The sequence below is a fragment of the Nicotiana tabacum genome, chromosome 8 (assembly GCF_000715075.1).
Source record: "Nicotiana tabacum cultivar K326 chromosome 8, ASM71507v2, whole genome shotgun sequence".
In the NCBI taxonomy this organism is placed as follows: Eukaryota; Viridiplantae; Streptophyta; class Magnoliopsida; order Solanales; family Solanaceae; genus Nicotiana; species Nicotiana tabacum.
In genome coordinates, this window is record NC_134087.1 from 102072482 (window position 1) to 102091170 (window position 18689).

At 36.4% G+C, this 18689-nt stretch overlaps 1 long non-coding RNA gene across 1 annotated transcript; it reads right to left on the reverse strand.

The window, feature by feature from the left end:
- Positions 1-8590: 8590 nt before the first annotated feature.
- Positions 8591-10207, reverse strand: LOC107827550 (uncharacterized). The gene is made up of 2 exons (XR_001657554.2): positions 10063-10207; positions 8591-9599 (listed from the first exon to the last, which is right to left on the reverse strand). It is a non-coding gene; the product is annotated as an uncharacterized LOC107827550 (long non-coding RNA).
- Between the last annotated feature and the right edge of the window lie 8482 nt (positions 10208-18689).

An 18689-nucleotide genomic window follows, 5' to 3' on the forward strand; every position in this document is an offset into this window, starting at 1 on the left:
AGCGCCCACCTAGAAAACAAGGGAAAATGATTCGAGTTTCAAGGAAAAGCAGGTCAAGTTCAGCAATCAGGCGCCCACTTGGAGAACAAGGGAAAGCAGTTCAAGTTTCAGGGAAAGACAGGTCAAGTTCAGCAATCAGGCGCCCACCTGGAGAACAAGGAAAAGCAGTTCAAGTTTCAGGGAAAGACAGGTCAAGTTCAGCAATCAGGCGCCCACCTGGAGAACAAGGGAAAACAGTTCAATATTCAGGGAAAGACAAGTCAAGTTCAGCAATCAGGCGCCCACTTGGAGAACAAGGGGAGACAATTCAAGTTTCAAGGGAAAGCAGTTTCAAAGGAAGACAGTCCAAGTTCAGCAATCAGGCGCCCACCTGGAGAATAAGAGAAAGCAGCTCAAGTTTCAGGGAAAAGCGGTTCAAGTTCAACAATCAGGCGCCCACCTGGAGAACAAGGGAAAACAACTCAAGTTTCAAAGGAAGACAGTTCAAGTTCAGCAATCAGACGCCCACCTGGAGAACAAGGGAAAGCAGCTCAAGTTTCAGGGAAAAGCAGTTCGAGTTTCAGCAGTCAGGTGCCCACCTGGAGAACAAGGGAAAACAACTCAAGTTTCAAGGAAAGCAGTTCGAGTTTCAGCAATCGGGCGCCCACCTAGAAAACAAGGGAAGGCAGTTCAAGTTTTGAATGAAGACAATTCAAATTTTGACAATCAGGCACCCACCTGGAAAACAAGGGAATTCACTTCAGAATGCAATTCAAGTCAGCAACAAAAGAAGCTCGCGGCAAGAATGCGGGTCAACAGTCTGAGATGATCAACATAAGTAGTCTCAATCCAGAATAAAAAAAAGAGGGGAAAAAGAAAAAAAAAAGTGAATCCAAAATACAGAAGCAGAGAAAGATGTGAACTGCTCAAGACGTGGTTGAAGTCACAAGCACCACATGTCCGATCTTGATCCAAAAAGCTGAAGAAGACCGAGCTAGCACCTGCAGCTAACAAGCGTCAAGGATCAAATCTAGAGTCTGCATGAAAAGTCATTCAAGACTCAAGATCAAGCTTCAGAAGACTTATAAATAGGAATCTTGTAACTCATAGTTGACAGGCTTAGCTAGTCTTTTTAATTTTTTGATTTTTGATGTAATAACAGGACCGCAGACCGGAACCTCGACAGAACGGCACCTCGATCGGCTCTCCACCTCGGTATACTCCATCATCTCACTCATTTCTGAACTACACGTGGCCTAATTTCTTTATAGCCAAGGATATGTAGGCAGCTCAGATACCATGGCTCGGTCACATTCCCCTTTTCTCTTAGTTTTAGTTTTTCCAAATAAGGGTCAGGTCAAAAACATGTCTAGTCGTTCTTTGTCTGAAAACTCTTCGCGTTCCCAGTCAAAGAGGGGCAGTTGTAGACATGTGATTTTTGACCCTCCCTAAGATTTTTTATATTTTAGTATGTAAATATTTAGTTTAGGCCTAATATCGTTATTTCAACTAATTTTGACTCTTTTACTTTATTTCGTCACAAAAAATGAAAATTGCAAAAATATTTTAGTTTAAGTATTTTTCATAAATTTAAATAAAAAAATATACAAAAATAGTACCTTATCTTTATTTTCATATAATCTTGAAAACACAAAAATAGTTTCATGTTTTAATATAGTTTAGTTCAATTAATTAAGACTAGTTTTATATTTTTATATTATAAATTGTACATTTAGAAGGAAGAGTTAGTCTTGGGTTAGTTTGTCCCATTTTAATCTTGTAGTCCATTTTTTTTAGTCTTTGGTCTAATTTTAAGGCCCAATAATACCAAACTCATACCCCCTTAACCTAAAAATCTTTCTATATAACCAAAAACTAGTCCATAAATAGACACTAGACTCTAAGACCTAGGGACCTTAGACCCGAAGAGACAGCGCCATTTTTCAACAAAAGGACAGACCTCCACCCCTTTGGATCATCTTCTTCATTCCAACAACAACAGAACTTAGGAGATATATACACTCTATCAAATCCGCAGCAGACCCTTGACCCTTCAAATTCCCCCCCCCCTCCCCCTCCCCCACCAACGGTTCTCTTCTGATGGAAAAATCTAGACCTAGCTTCTTCAACCTAGAAACTTAAAAAATGCTAGGAGCACGCACAAGGACACAACCATTCTTCATCAGCTGGACAAAACAAAACCAGTGAGAATGGCAGTCGTTCCCACTTAAGCTTCAGCCGCAGAACCTCTAAGTTAGATCACCTCTTTCACCCAAAAAAAGAAATTGTCAGCCCCCCCCCCCCCCCCCCCCCGAAAGACCAAAAGATACGCACACATATAGTGGGGAGGACAAAAGGGGGATTGAAAATGGGGGAGTTAACTTACTTGAGGACTATTAGCGAAAGGAAGGAGCAGAATCTAGAAATGGCATTTGAAAACCCATGGTAGGAGCTTGGCCGGTCCGTTTTTGTGCAAGAATTGCATTGGTTTCGTCTTTCTGATCTAGTTTGAATTTTTCCGGCGAGCTTCGAGGTCACCGGTGATAATTTCAATTAGAGGTTTCGATCCTGGTTCACTTTTCCGGTTGAGTTCGGTCCCGGTTCACCATTCGTATATCGCTATTGTAATTGGAAAAGATGTCAATCTTTGAGGTCAATTTCTTACTTTAATCTTAAGTTTCCTTTTTGTTTCCTAGTTTTTAAGCTTTGACGATTATGAATTCCACGTGATTGTTATGTTTTTTTCGTTATTTGTTTGAGACTCTCATAATTTGGTTCATTTATGTTGAAGTTTTCATTTGATGCAGACTTTGGGAACGAACATGAATTAGTTAATTCTTTTATTTTTATTTGAAGTGTGAATGCATATGATCCATTTAGTTAATTATTCTTTTGGATACTTGTTTAGAATATAAAACCAGCAATAATAGTGATTGGATTTAAGATTAAAAAAATAGATTTTGGCTTCTTGACGCAAGTTGTTTGTCACGGCAGACAACCGAAAGTGCTATAACAAGTGGAGCTTTGGATCATTTCTTTTAGTTTTTTTATTTCGCTATACTCTTTCGATCGTTAGGAGCATGCTTCGGTCGTTAATATTCATAAACATCGTAGAAATGCTTTTAGACGCGCATTAATTAGTTTATCGTAATTATGTACACGTTCGCGTGACACGATTATGATTTCAAAAATTGAATATGGTTAGAATTCTTTAGGCGTATTTTATAATCTATTGTCGTGATTGTGGACACGTTCACGTGACATAATTACGATCCTAAAAACAAAATCGGAGTATGCGTTCGCGCAACTTTGACTAAACTTTCTTAATAATAATAGAGCGTTATTAATTGTGGACACGTTTGCATGACATGATTTTTGATGCGCCAAAACAAATGGTACACGTATGTGTGACCTGTTTTAAGATAATTTCTTAATTAAAAGAGGCAAATGCACACATGTTCTAAAATGAGTAATTAGACAATTTTAATGAGCCAAGTATGATAAAAGCTACCGTGCTAAAACCAAGAAACTCGGGAATGCCTAAATCCTTCTCTCGGGTTAGCAGAATTCCTTACCCGGATTTCTGTGTTCGCAGACCATAAATAAGAGTCATCTTCCTCGATTCGGGATTTTAAGCCGGTGACTTGGGACACCATAAATTATCCTAAGTGGCGACTCTGATTTTAATATAAATAAATCCCGTTTCTATTGTCACTTAAATTGGAAAAAACTCCCTTATATCCCTTTCGGGGGTAGTAAAAAGGAGGTATGACAATGATTTTGTTATGTTAGATTGTAATCCTTCTACATATAACTATTATGTTGATCGTTGTATTATGGTATGTTATTCTAGTAACAATGATGTTGATGTTATTACATGGCAAGCAAGATTAGGTCACATGGGGCAGGATCGAACGAATAGATTAGATAAGGAAGGACATATATGTTATTTCTCTAAAATTGAAATGCCAACTTGTGAAAATTATCTTGTCAGAAAGATTACACGTAAACCAATTGGAAAGGCTAAGAGAGCTGATCTTCTATTGCAATTAATTCATTCTGATATATGTGGTCCAATGAACGTGAGGGCTAGGTCTGGTGCTTTATATTTCATTACGTTCAATGATGATTTCACACGCGTTGGTTATTTCTATTTAATTTCTCATAAATCTGAAGCACTTGAATGCTTTACGAAATATTTGAATGAAGTTGAGAATTAATTAGACAAAAGGATTAAGACCTTAAGAACCGATAGAGGGCATGAATATCTATCAAAAGAATTTGAAGAATTGTGTATTAAAAAGGGCATCAGCAGACAGTTAACTATTCCGTACACACCTCAATAAAATGGTGTAGCAGAAAGGAGGAACGAAACACTACTGGACATGATAAGGTCCATGATGGCATAGGCAAATTTACCTATCTCTTTTTGGGGAGATGCGTTATTGACTACAACCTACATATTGAACAAAGTGCCTTCTAAATCAGTTTCTTCCAGTCCTTATGAGCTATGGACTGTTCATAAACCAAACTTAAAGGATTTACGAGCTTGGGGTTGTGTTGCATATGTAAAAGATTCATTTAGTAAGTTTGGTAAATTAGGTCCAAAAAGCAAGAAATGTATCTTGATAAGATATTCAGAACACTCCAAAGGGTATGTGTTCATTGGTGAATTAGAGGATGGAAGTGTTACTGAGATTGAATCACGAGATGTCACATTTCTGGAAAATGATTTTCCAAAGAAGTTATGTTTAGGTCAAACTAAAAATACCTTCAGGGGTCGCTTGTTTGAACATAAGTTATGTTGGAATTAGTTATGTTGAGATTAGTTATTCTTGTATTATTTTTTGTTATCTGTTTGGTATGTTGTATTAATTCTGGGATTGTCAATTTTATTAGTTTATTCTGTGATAACTTGTCGTGAGATAACTATTCCACCCTCAGACAAGTATACATTACCCGTACTATTTTTAATCCTAGAATAAACCAAACAGGGGATAATGTGGTACTAACTTTTTCTCCCAAGATTATTTTTGCTTATTCATCGTACCAATCGACCGGTGAGAAACTTAACCTCGACACAGGGTCGGCACAAGTTGACGCATGATCTATTGATTATTATACTCAATAAATCACAATGGCTCAATGAGAATAATATAAGGCTATTTGAAAATGTAGCTCATCGATCGTGCTCTTCTAGCACTACATTAGTTTCTGAGATTATCATAAGACATAGAAATACCACTTATACGAGTAAAAACAATTCGCACAAAGAAACCTCCTTCCGAGATCTCCTTCTTGAAGTGGAAGCATTTTCAACAGAGAATTCACACGGATACCACATCAGGAAATTTGGTTTTTACATCTGATCTCTGTATATGTGCCATATTGCCATTGTAGTAAAATTCATAAGATAGAGACCCTTCATCATCTTTTCATTGAAAGTGATGTTGCGTGCTAACCACTTTTTTGAACTTATTTTCAAAATTTTAGTATTTCTTTCAAAAGTTTACTTTGTAAAAGATTCCTATTAGGTGGTGGACTAAAATGTGGTGAATGAATCATGGCTAGAAGACCAGATTTACTAAGACTTTTTTACTTCATATATTACTGACTAAAATGAGCTTGATTATAGTGGCATGCCATGATATTGAAAGAGATGCAATACACATGTTTGACATAGTACAGAAATAGTTATTCAAGTAATACAGAAGAAATAAACGACAAAAGCCTGAAACAAAAAACTAAATACATGAAATACACATATTTGACAACTAATTTACCTGGGACAGATCCAAAGATATAAGAAAGCAGAGTTTTTTTTTTTTAATAAAACCACCATTGGTGGTGATTAGGCATAGCTTAATCTATTTATCGATTGGAACAACATTACTAAAGTCGGTGTACCGGACTTTATAGGCTGAATACATACGGAAACACTTAAAGTTGGCACGATTTTTCATTTAGATACCTAAACTTAAGGGTGTTCCTATTGAGCATTTACACTACCCGAAACTTATTCCAATTAAGCACTTCTTTGACAATCAGCCAAACTTACAAAGTTTATGCAATGCACTCGCTGCTGACGTGGAAAATGACGAATACAAAAAGGACATATATTATTTTGAGTAAAAAAAGGAAAAAACCTAAAAATACTACTTAACTCAGCATCTTCACTATATGTTCATGTGTGTTCTTCATCCTGCAATCTTTTGAATCACCAAAAATCCAACATATCCTCAAATAGAAACGAACAGGCAAATTTTCACACCTAACTTAAAGAGGATACCCATCAACAAAGAGAGGAATTAATGATTCTTCGTTTTAACTTTAGTGGAGGACAAACGCTGAAATTCAACTTTTTGAAGTTGGGCTACTTGAAATTACAAACAAATTGCAGGAAGGATGTATGACAGTGGTGTTTTTTATACTTGAATTTTGCAATTTCTTTACAATATAACCCAATCTATAACAATCAAATCCAATCTAGAGTGCTTTAGGTCCTCCTCTTTAAAAAAAATAGTAGAAGTCCAGCGGCAGCGTGGTGGCCGGAAATCTCTTAGAGCAGCCTGGTTTGTTGCGGCGGCGGCTGGAGATGAGGAGATGGGGTGCAGCTGGTTTCTTAGGGTTGAAGAAGAAGAGGGGGATCGTTGGTTTTTTTGGAGAGGATGAGGCCGCCGGTCTATCGCCGGATTCCGACAGTGAAGAGATGGGGACTACCCACCACACCAACCACCCTTGCTTCGTCCTCACTCCACTCTCACCAAAAATTTCATCAATGTCTGCTCCATCTGGCAAGAACTCAAAAGCGAAAATGTAGACTATTTCTAATTAAATCCAAAACTATACAAAACTAAGTACAATGGATCTAAAAGATGCCAACTGATCCAATTAAGTTTTAAAAATCAACACAACCCACTTCAAATTAAGCTTATTTTCTTCAATTTCCTTGTCTTCAAGGAGTTTGGTGTTTGATTTAGAACAATAAATTGATTGGAAATCATGTTGAGACTCATTGGAAGGCGATAAGCTTTGTTACGGGAGGAAGAAGAAGAAGGAAAAAAAAATTGTTTTTTGGGGTCTTCACGCACCTATATGGGGTGAAACTCACTTTATGTGTCAACTCAGCAAGAACTGCTTAATTGGAATAAGTTTCGGGCAGTATAAGTGCTCAATAGGAACTCTCTTGAGTTTAGGTGTCTAAATGAAAAATCGTGTCATCTTTAAGTGTCTCCATATGTATTCAGTCTACTGTATATTAGGACTTAAATTTTACTTCCAACTAATAGTGAGCATTAATTTTATTTTCATGTCATTCTTACATATTTCAAAGGTCTAATAATCTTTAAAACAATTTAAAATATCAAAAATAAATTTCAATTGTCACGAACTATTATACGCTTTTCTCAAGAATGAGAAAATTAATTATCTAAAAGTATGAATAATACAGTGGAGTATATTACACAGATTATGCTGCATTTAGTCATATGATGCATCCGGCCATACTTAGGCCATGGACAGTTACCTCTTTTGACTTGTAGTGGTTCTAATTAGTCAGAACCAGTGTTTATGCACAGTAATGAAGGCACAAACATAGAATAGAGAATACTCTGAGTTGTCACAACAATGAGTGATTTTAGCAAAAAAATGGAGATACTATATTAAACCTCTATGCCAAATTAACCCAACAAGCTGTAGGAACTTCCTTTTTGGAAAGATAGTAGCACTGATGAAGATGGCCAATGATACAAGCAGACACTCTCCTTGACCCACCTACTTAATATGATGGTAATGGAAAATTAAACCTCTATGCCAAATTATCCCAACAAAGCAATGAGGGTATGACATGCATCTGGAGGGCACATCAAAATCTGGATTTTCACCGATCGAGAGAAGTCATAATATAAAGAAGTAAACATGAAGAAGCCAGCAGATTCAAAATAATGTATTTTTACATAACCTTTTTTTTACCTAGCTATACATGTAATTTTTGGCTGTAGGAATATCACTTAATAACTCTTGGATACAGGTGGCTCTGCTACTAGCACGGTAATAGCTAGTTCAACAAAGCGAAAAAATTCATCATCTTTGAATAGGTAGTTCGGTTAACCAGACAAGTTGGAGGGACTTTCTGCCATAGAGAAAAGAAAAGACCTTGGACCTGTACTCCCCAACTTGAGAACTCAGCTTATAACAAAGGAAAGGAGCCGCTTTTTAGGCGACACTACTATGGTGAGAGTGAAATAGGAGTTATTAGTAAAGGCGGGTGGAACCGGAGGCGGATGGGATTCTATTTAAAGACTTCAGGTTGAGCCCCCTCCCTTCAATAACATCGAAGGATCACAAGAGTTGCCTTTTTTTCTTCCAACATCATTCTCAAATAAAGAAAGTATGGATTGAGGGGGTCCTTTCTATCTCCTTCCGGGAGGAGATAGTCAGTTTTTGATTTTGGAATCAAAAGATGGTTGTTGAAACAGCTAACAGGAAATGGCCAGCCGCAGCAATGGAAGGTTGCCTAACCGCTTATTAGGTCAAGGATAAACTTTCAAGCTATTCAAATTAACATGAATATCTCCAGAACTTGCAATCTATTTCCAAAGCGGACCAGAAATTTAGAATATGATTGATGTTTCTTTCATCAATGCGCGGGATCTAAGACGTATAATCTTTCATTGACTCCTCAAAGTCTTTAAAAACAAAAAAACAAACAAAAAAAACCCAAAGAGTCCCATGTAGGAGATCGATTAGTCCTACATATATGCATCAATTATATTTGTTTCTTTTCTTCCCCTAAATTAAAGACAAAGAAAGTTGGAAACGGAAAACTCGTGTGCTCCATTCAGTTTAAATGTATCATAGAAAGAGAGAGTTGCAGAGAAGTTCTCATCTATTTGATAGAGACACCATTAATTACCATCACAACTTCCGTCACCTGCAAATCTATGCACTCATCATGCATCAGCAAGCTCATTTCAATCCCTCTTCAAACAGTTATTTCTCAATATATACAAAAAGACTGGAATAAATTTAACAGAATTGTAATTCACCTGTAAGATAAAACAGATAGATTAAATACCAACCAAATAACTAAAATATCCCCACCTAATCACAAGAAAAACTGGAAAAGTAAAATCAAAAGAATAATTCATAGGAAAATAGGGGAACTCCTCATCTTGTTTTCCGAATAAAGAACTGACAACTGTACTTACAAGTCGCAGAGTTCATATTAATCTTCTCGGTATCGTTCCAATGGATTGAAGCGATTATTTAGTTAGTCGTTTATTGCTGATGCAGCATCATCAAGATTCTCACCTTCAAAAAGCCATGGCTCTTAATTAATTTCATTTCACCTTGCCTTTTCATGTGAATCTTGATGATGCTACACCCGCAAACAACGACTGTATCAATTGAACCATACCATGTACCCGTGGCATTCTTGCACATGAATTATGCTAATTATCTGTGTATCGTTCCAATGGCATAATGATAAATCAGGTAGTCGTTTATTGCTGATGCAGCATCATCAAGATTCTCACCTTCAGAAAGCTGCCTTGGCCATTAATGTCATTTCATCAGCTCATCACCATGCGTTTTTTATGTGAATCTTGATGATGCTACATCTGCAAACAACGACTGTATCAATCGATCGATACTCCGATACCAAAAAAGTAAAAGAGGGTACAGAGTTACTATATATATCAATTTAGCAGAAGCAAGAAAAATATTTATTGTATCTAAGAATTATGTGATTGTATGCAGATATATGAATTCAAGGTACATCTTGGAATCAATGGACTACACTTGTATCTATGCCGTGCGGGTATCAAATTAAGAATAGGGGAAGCAGACAAATACTAACTCTATTTGCTTAGAAAGAGAAATTGTGTATGCATCTAAAAGCAATGAATCGGGAAAATTGACAGCTTAAAATATACATAAAATAATCAGATGAAGACATCCAATACTTTTTTCCTGGTATTTGGTCTTAGATCTTGTTCACAGATGACGACATCTGCTGACCACATTCCTTAAATTTTTAGATGAATAGGATACATAAACTAAAAAAAGAAATCCATTCATTACCAGTAGATCAAGGGGGAAAATAGAGGTAGGAAGCTCACAAAGATAGTAGTAACTGTGAGAAAAGGGATATATATAGATGATGCACTATCTCTGTTGAGTTTCATGTCTATTTCTGAGGTTCTTTTAATTTTTCTTTTTTCTTTTCAAAATTCTGTATTGGCCAATGCTTTGTTTTTTTGGGGTTGTACCACAGTAGCACTATCATATTGAAAATAATACTGATTTTATACTCCTCAGGTAATTTTGTTTACTGTTACATAGGATGAACGACAATAGATGCTGCATTATGTAAGCCTCCTTTCACATCTAATATGAGAAAAGGAAGGTGTTAATACTATTTAGATTAAACTAATACATCCTCCCTTCATTTTTAGTTATCCATGACTTTGTATTCTCTTTAAAAAAAAATGAAATATATTTTTTACTATGATACTCATAATAATAATGGCATTTCAAAAAAACTCTGAGAAATGATTTAGGGAATGAGTAGTTAATGATAAGGGTAAAATAAAATAAAAATTTGTGTTTCTCTTGATTTAGTATAGTGGACAAGTAAAAATGAAAATATATTTTTAGTATAGTACACAGGATAAACGTGAATGCAGGGAGTAAATACATAAAACGTGTTAATGAATAATATACGTTTCATTTCATTAAATCTATTAGCATGTAAGTTTACTGGTTTAGGTAGCTTTTACCATTAAAATATCTACTGGTTTAGTTCCTTTTCTTTTGTTAGTGGGAATTCTCTACACATGACACGTGAAAGCCTCCACCTGAAGATGGGTCCCATGTCCGTACACTCTGAGTAGGTTTTGCCAGTATTCCCATTTCATTTCATGGACCTCTCTTTCTCACTTTACAAAATTCCTTTTCAAAAAAAGAAAAAAGAAAAATTCGCACTTATATAGGCCTCATTTGTCAAAGCGAATCTAAATCCCATCCTTCCATACAGGGTTGTGCATATGTCGGGTAAAATTGATAACCCGAACCATTAATTATTTATTGGGTTATTGATATCGGATTATTGGGTTAACGGTTCGATAACGGTTTAAAATTTTTTCACTATTGGGTTATCGATTCGGGCCTCGATTTTCCAATTTTATTAATGGGTTAACCGATAATACAATAAGAATTAATAAAATTACGACTTTACCCTTAAATATATACAAATGCTAGAGCTTCAGTTCATTCTCTCCTATTCTTTCTCAACAGCACTCTTTAGTTACTTCATCTTCATTCTTCATAGACCTTACTAGTTACTCCTAGCGTAAGTCTTTAGTATATTATATATGAATTCTTCTCTTTTTTGCTTAACTCCAGTGAATTGTCTTCTCTTTTTTGCTTAACTCTAGATTGAGTTATCTTATCGGGTAAACCGATACCCGAACCGATAATGATCGATAACCGATTAACCGATACCCGATAATCGATATCTTATCGGTTCGGTTATCGATTTATCAAATTTGTAAACCGATAACCGATATGATAAACCGATAATATTCATAACCGAACCGAACCGACCGATACCCACCCCTACTTCTATATATCCACCATACGACTTACGTGTGGTTTGGTATGACGTATAAAACAATTAATCATGGTATAAGAATTTATATTGAGATAATACATTATCTGGTTGTTATATTGAATTTGGATAATTGATTGATGTATTTCTTTATATATCAATTGGCAGAGGCAGAAAAAAGTAGACAAATTATTAAGTGAGAATTAATCTCTGTTCCACAAGGTAACTAACATAATATTTGTATTGGTCCAAATTTGACCGACCTTGACCTATGACGAGCACGACAAACGACCAAGTATCTTCGAATCGGCGTCCCAAAGGAGACGACCTTAGCGCGAAAGAAGAAACTGCACGACCCCTGTAGTAGTGTAATCCCATTAGGGGCCATTAAGAATATTCCGTCGAATATTCCCTGTATTTGGTTGCTTATAATTCCGAAGGGTTTTTCTCTAGTATATAAGGGGGAAAAATGTAACGATCCGACCGGTCGTTTTGAGCTTTTGCACTTGGCTCGCCAGTTCTCGGGCATGACTTGCCCAGTGTGATGTATTACGACTTATGTAAATCGTTGGTATTGGGTTTCAGGTTAATCAGAATGAATTTGGAAGAACAGTCTTAGTTGAAAGCTTAAAATTTGAAAGGTTTGACCAAGATTTGACTAGTGTGTATTTGATCTCGGATTGAAATTTTTATGGTTTGGTTAGCTCCGTTAGGTGATTTGTGACTTAGGGGCGCGATTGGAATGGGTTTTGAACTTGTAGAGAAGATTTAGGCTTGAATTGGCGAAGTTGATATTTTGGTAATTTCCGGTTGATAGGCGAGATTTTTGATATAGGGGTCGGAATGGAATTCCGAGAGTTGCAGTAGCTTCGTTGTGTTATTTGGGATGTGTGTGCAAAGTTTCAGGTCATTCAGACGAGATTTGATAGACTTTTTGAAAGAAAGCATAATTTAAGAGTGCTTGGAGTTCTTAGGCTTGAATCCTATGTTAAATTGGTGATTTGATGTTGTTGTGAGCGTTCCGAAGTTTTGAACAAGTTTGAACGATGTCATGGGATGTGTTGGTGCAATTGGTTTGAAGTTCCGGGTAGGTTCCGGGATGTTTTAGGCCGAAAATCATAGTTGTAGCAGGTCCAGAAGGGTTGAAGGCCTCGAAACCCACCAGCGCGGTCCGCACAAAAAGAAGTGCGTCCGCGATAGGTGCTGTGCGGACCGCACAAAATGCAGTGCGGCCGCGGCGGGGAATATTTCACTGGTCTTACTTCGGAAGCTCATATCTTTTGATCTACAAGGAATTTTGAGATGATTCAAAAACGAAAGTTGTAGCCCTTCGTGTCTAGTTTTCATAAAGATAAATATATTGCAATTTGGACATCTGTAGCGAAAGTTATGGCCAAAATACTAAAAGCCTATCACTGCAGATAAAAACCTGTGCGGCCGTAGTCATTTTTGTGCGGACCGCGGTCGTTTTTGTGTGGTCCGCAGAGGTGGAAATCAGTGGGGTACTCTATAAATACGAGGTTTTGAGTTATATTTAATATTTTGACCTAGAGAGCTCGGATTTTGGCAATGTTTTGAAGGGTTTTCAAGAAATTCATCGGGGTAAGTGATTCTAACTCAGATTTGGCTAGAGTACATGAATCTACCATTGAATTCATCATTTAATTCGTGATTTGGGATGAAATTTGGGAAGAAAATTTGTGGAATCTTCCAAAAATGTAAAATGATGATTTGAAGGACCAAATGATACCGTAATTGGATAATTTTGATATGGTTAGACTCGTGAGGGTATGAGAATTCTGAAAATGTAAATTTTACTCGATTCTGAGACGTGGGCCCAGGGCTCGGGTTTTGGTCATTTCGAGATTTGTGCCCTTTATTGATTGTTTTCGCTTGGGCGTAGTTCCCTTAGCATATTTTGATGTTTTTGTTCTGATTTTGGATAGATTCGACGCGCGTGGAGGCCGATTTGAGGGGCAAGAGCGTCGCGAGCTAGAGATTCAGCCGGTTCGAGGTGAGTAATGGTTGTAAATGATGCTCTGAGGGTTTGAAACCCCGGATTGCACATCGTAGTGCTATATTGAGGTGAGACACACGCTGGATGACGGGCGTGGGGTCGTGCACTATTGGAGATTGGGACTTGGTCCGTCCCAATTGATGATTTTACCGCGTATTTGACTGAACTTATTTGCTATCATCATGATTTGGGCTGATTTCCATATTTGGACGTCGTGCCAACTACTTGAACCCTTCGGGGATTTTTATTACTATTTTTCTCACTGTGTTGACTTATTACTTGAACTCAGTCATGTTATTTTCCACTGTTTTTACTACTCAGCCATTTTTACTCAGTTTTGAGATTTAAATGATGTTTTGGGCTGAGAATGATTGTTTTACTATTGCCCGAGGGGCTTGTGATGATTTTCGGATTGAGTAAGGCCGAGGGCCTAGTTGTGAGGATACGCTGATACTGCTATGAGGTCAAGGGCCTGAGATACATATATATGCCACGAGGTGGCTTGATTGATATGAGGCCGAGAGCCTAGATTTTATGCCACGAGATGACTTGTTATTGCGCTTGGGCCGTAAGTGGCCCCTCCTGGAGTCTGTACACCCCCAGTGAGCGCGGGTACCCATTGTGATGTGAGATATAGCTCAAGGGGCTGATATTGTTCTATGTGATTTGCCCGAGGGGCTGGTACCGTTCTATGTGATTGCCCGAGGGGCTATTATTGTTCTGAGATATTTCCCGACGGGCGAATATGTTGACATTGTGCCGAGGGGCGAACCTTTATGTGTTTATTTTTCATATTTACTTGTCATTTACCTGTTAAAATATGGGATTTGTGCCCGAGGGGAGGATTTTTGTGCTTATTTGCACTAACTGTTTTGCATTCATTTGCGTAATTGTTGAAAAAGTCATTTTCAAAGAAGTCTAAACCGAGCTAAGATGTTTTAAGAGATTTTTTTACAGTTTCAGTGCTTTCTTACTAGTTTTTAAACTACTTCTATACGACACCTTGATATGCTTTACGTGATTTCTTACCATTCAGACTTTAGTTATGATTATTACTCACTGAGTTGGAGTACTCACTTTACTCCCTTCACCTTGTGTGCAGATTCAGGTATTTATACACCCGGTAGCGGGTTTTGGCTGATCGGAGGCAGAGTCATTGGAGTTTAGCAAGGTAGCTGCCGGCATTCGCAACACTACTTCTCTCTCTCTTCATTCATTAGTCTGTATTTGTACACTCAGACTTTCAGTTGTATTTATACCCTAGTAGATGCTTGTGACTTGTGACACCCTGGTTAGGGCTGTGTTGGGTTGTACTTCCGCACTTTATTGGCATTATTCGCTACTTAGTATTGCTATATCATGTTTCAGATTGCTTTTATGTTATTTAACTATTTAAAAAGTGAATTGGGTTTAATTGGCTGGTCTTGTCTTCACGAGAGGCGCCATCACGACCAGGTTCGGGTTTGGGTCGCGACAAAAAAAGACCTTGTAAGGAGGGGGGGGGGACTCTGAAAAACTTACCAATCTTGGATGAAAAGAAACTTTGCAACTCTCTTCCTTTCACCTATTATTATTCTAGAGATTATTATCTTCAGCTATGATTTACCCCTTCATCTTCGATTGATTTGTTCAAAAAGGTCTTAACATCTTTTGAGTCAAACAATATTCAATTATGTCACCGTTCAATTTTTTTGGAGCAATATGGGTGTGCCAACACATAATATTAGTTAATTTTAGAAAATATATACATAAAATACCTAGTTTGATGGTAAGACCATGGGTTCACACGCCCCATGATTGAGGTTATAAACTGCCCTGCCAATTGGTGTATTATCTTATCCCACCATCAACATTGAACCCATGTATAAGCTATACATGGATAAAGCACCAAAAGGACCAAATTATCTTTTGTTTTTTCCCCTAAAAGCCTATGAAAACCAAATATCCAAGGGTATAATTGTAAATTCATATTTTTTGGTTTAATAAAATAAATAAATAATACGATGATACTTTGTGTACTCCATTTTACTACAATGAATCAAACACCCAACAAGAAATAATTCATATATTATTAGTTCTCGTATTATTAACTTCTGCATTACTAATTTGATCCATGCATTATAACTCATGTATAAATCGTCTTCAATCCAAACGACCCTTAGGGTATATTCCCTGTCAAGAAAAAAATCCTTACATTATTAGCGGGTGGTGATCTAATTTTTTTTTAATTTTTAATTATTTATATCACTTATTACGTTTACTACTTGTCCTTACCTTTAGATAATTTAATAGTGTGCATAAAAATTTACACTATCAATAGTTAAAAAATAAACACGTACATATATGCACTAGTAAGTAGGGGTGTCAACGGATACTTAAAAACCGACTAAACCAATCGAACCGTACCGTACCGAACCAATTTTGAGGTTTTTTTAATAAAACCGTAGGTTTTTATATAAATCTATAACCGTACCGATAATTAGGGTAGGTTTTTTATTTTATAAAAATAAACCAAAAAAATACCGAACCGTACCGAATAAATTTACATGTAAAAAATATATTTATATATTAAGTTTTAAAATAATAAAATATTAAATTTTTCCTCGAGTTTTGGAATTATAAAAACAATTACAAGCCAACAAGTAATAAACGCAAAATCATAATTCTCAAACCTATTATGCTACTCCCATCGAAAACAAATTATTTCTAGCATATTCACTAGCAAGACACAAGGCATTATAGCGATTATGAGTAGCAAACTACAATGTAGGGGTGTCAATATGGTTAAAAGAAAATAGTTAACCACCCATATTATCCACTAAAAAATGGGTTGGATAATGATCTTTTTAAAAACGGGTCAAATATGGATAAAAATCATATTATCCATTTAGAAAATTGTTAACAAATGGGTAACCAGTGAGTTTACTTTTTACATTTGTTAAGCCTCAAATTGGGGGTTCCTCAAGTTAGGGAGACTAAGAATTCTCCCAAAAGTGACCATATGCAAGAAGTCATGGATAATATGGGTAACCATATCATCCGCCGGTTAACCCATTTTTTATCCGTATTAAATATGGGTCAGGTCGGATAATTTATTCAATTTTTCATTACCCGTTTTCGACCCGAACCATATCTGACCCGACCCGCCCGTTTGCCACTCCTACTACAATGTATTGATTATATTTCCTTTCCTATGAATTAAATTTATGTTTTTGAATATTTAATCTTCGATAGACTTTATTCTTGAGTCTTAGTCCCAATTTGGTTAATATCTTTCCACTCATGTGATTTATATTTTCTTTGTATTAATTTGTTTAGTTTCTTTTACGCTATTGTAGAGTAGTTGATGGATCTATACTCTAGCTATCTTTCATATTTTCTTAATTCATCACTCTTTAAAATGTAAAAATATCTAGAGAGTTTTGCTAAGTCATATAAAAGTATGTATGTTATACTGTATTCTACTTCTACTAGTGATTTTTATATGATATTTTAAAAAATACAAAAAATTATTTAAATCGTACCGATATCAAAAAGAAATTAATATAATTGGGACGGTATCGAAAAGTCTAATTTTGATTATACATAATGAATAATCAAAAAATTAGTATAGTACAAAATTTATAAAATAACTAGCGGAACCAAATCATTGACACCCCTACTAGTAAGAACTTGCGTTCTGTCCCAAACCTTGAATTTTGGGAAGAAAAAGTTCAACGTCATTGATTTGGCGGCAGTAATTTGGTGAGGACCTCGAATTAGGAGGGTTGAGAGTGGGGACTGCAGAGTTCTACAATATGTGAAGTCATTACATTTACATGATGTGCTTCGGAAAGATAGTAGGGGATAGAGTTCACGTGGTATGCACGGGATTTGTGGGGGAGGACATGCTGTTGTAGGGGCCAAACTCAAGTTTTCGCATTGGGATCGACCACCCAACCCATTGGGACGGCTGTGGCCTGTGGGTAAAGAGTACTTGCAACGTGACTAAGGGCTAAGTTATTTTTCCCTTTTCACAATGAATTAATCACCAAAATATACAAGTTATACAAGCCAATAGCTTTATTTCAAATTATGATATTATCTTAAGAAATCTATTAAATATATAAAATTATTAATTTAAAATTTAATAGCTTATAATGATTAAAATTTCGAACCTATAAACTTCATATTCTGATTCCACCTCTGAAGTCACATATTGTTTCATTTTTACCTTTTCTAGAAGCACATAAGTTTGTTGTGGTACAACTTTTTTATATCATGTAGTATTAATGGTTTATACATAAACTGATTATTGTGTATAAAATTTACACTTCAGTAAGCAAAAATTAGACTTCTCTAGAATTATTATCGAGGAGACTAATCACTAGTAGTATCTAATAAGTGTTCCCCAGAACTTAGAAATGATTAATGTACGCATATTAATATAATATAATCTTAGATTAAACATTGTATTGGTCAAAATTTGACCGCTACGGTCAAGCTGACCAACGTCCCGTCCAAGCAGAAAAGGCAGCAAAAGACGACATGGTCTACTCCATATCCCGTACTTACGATACCCGTCGAGCCGGAAGAAACAATGCTCCGAGGACGACCAAGACGGACATAGTGTGAAAGAGCGTCAGACCAAGCACATAACAAAGGTCACATGACTATATATAGTAGGGCAAAACTTTCGGTAAGGGGGGCAAAACCTTCGGTAAGGGGCGGAGGGGTAGTTTTTCACTGCTTCCTCTTTCCCTAGTCCCCACTCCTGTAATCTTCATAATGAGAAGAAAAACGAAGCATTCTCCAAGAAAGTATGTAAAATGCTCTCCTCCATTAATTAATGGGATTCACATCGGAAAGTTTCAATAAGATTGGTTACCTCTATCTCATTTTATGTATTATTTTTCCAACTAATTTATTGATCTGGAATTCATTATGGTAGACAAAGATTTACCCCTTCATTTTCTTTAATTGATTTATTCAAAATGGTTCCAATATCTTTTGAGTCAAACAATTTGGCGCCGTCTGTGGGGATTTCTTAGTAAAATTTCCTAGTCTCTTCCAGATCAAAGACAAGAAACACGATTACCTACC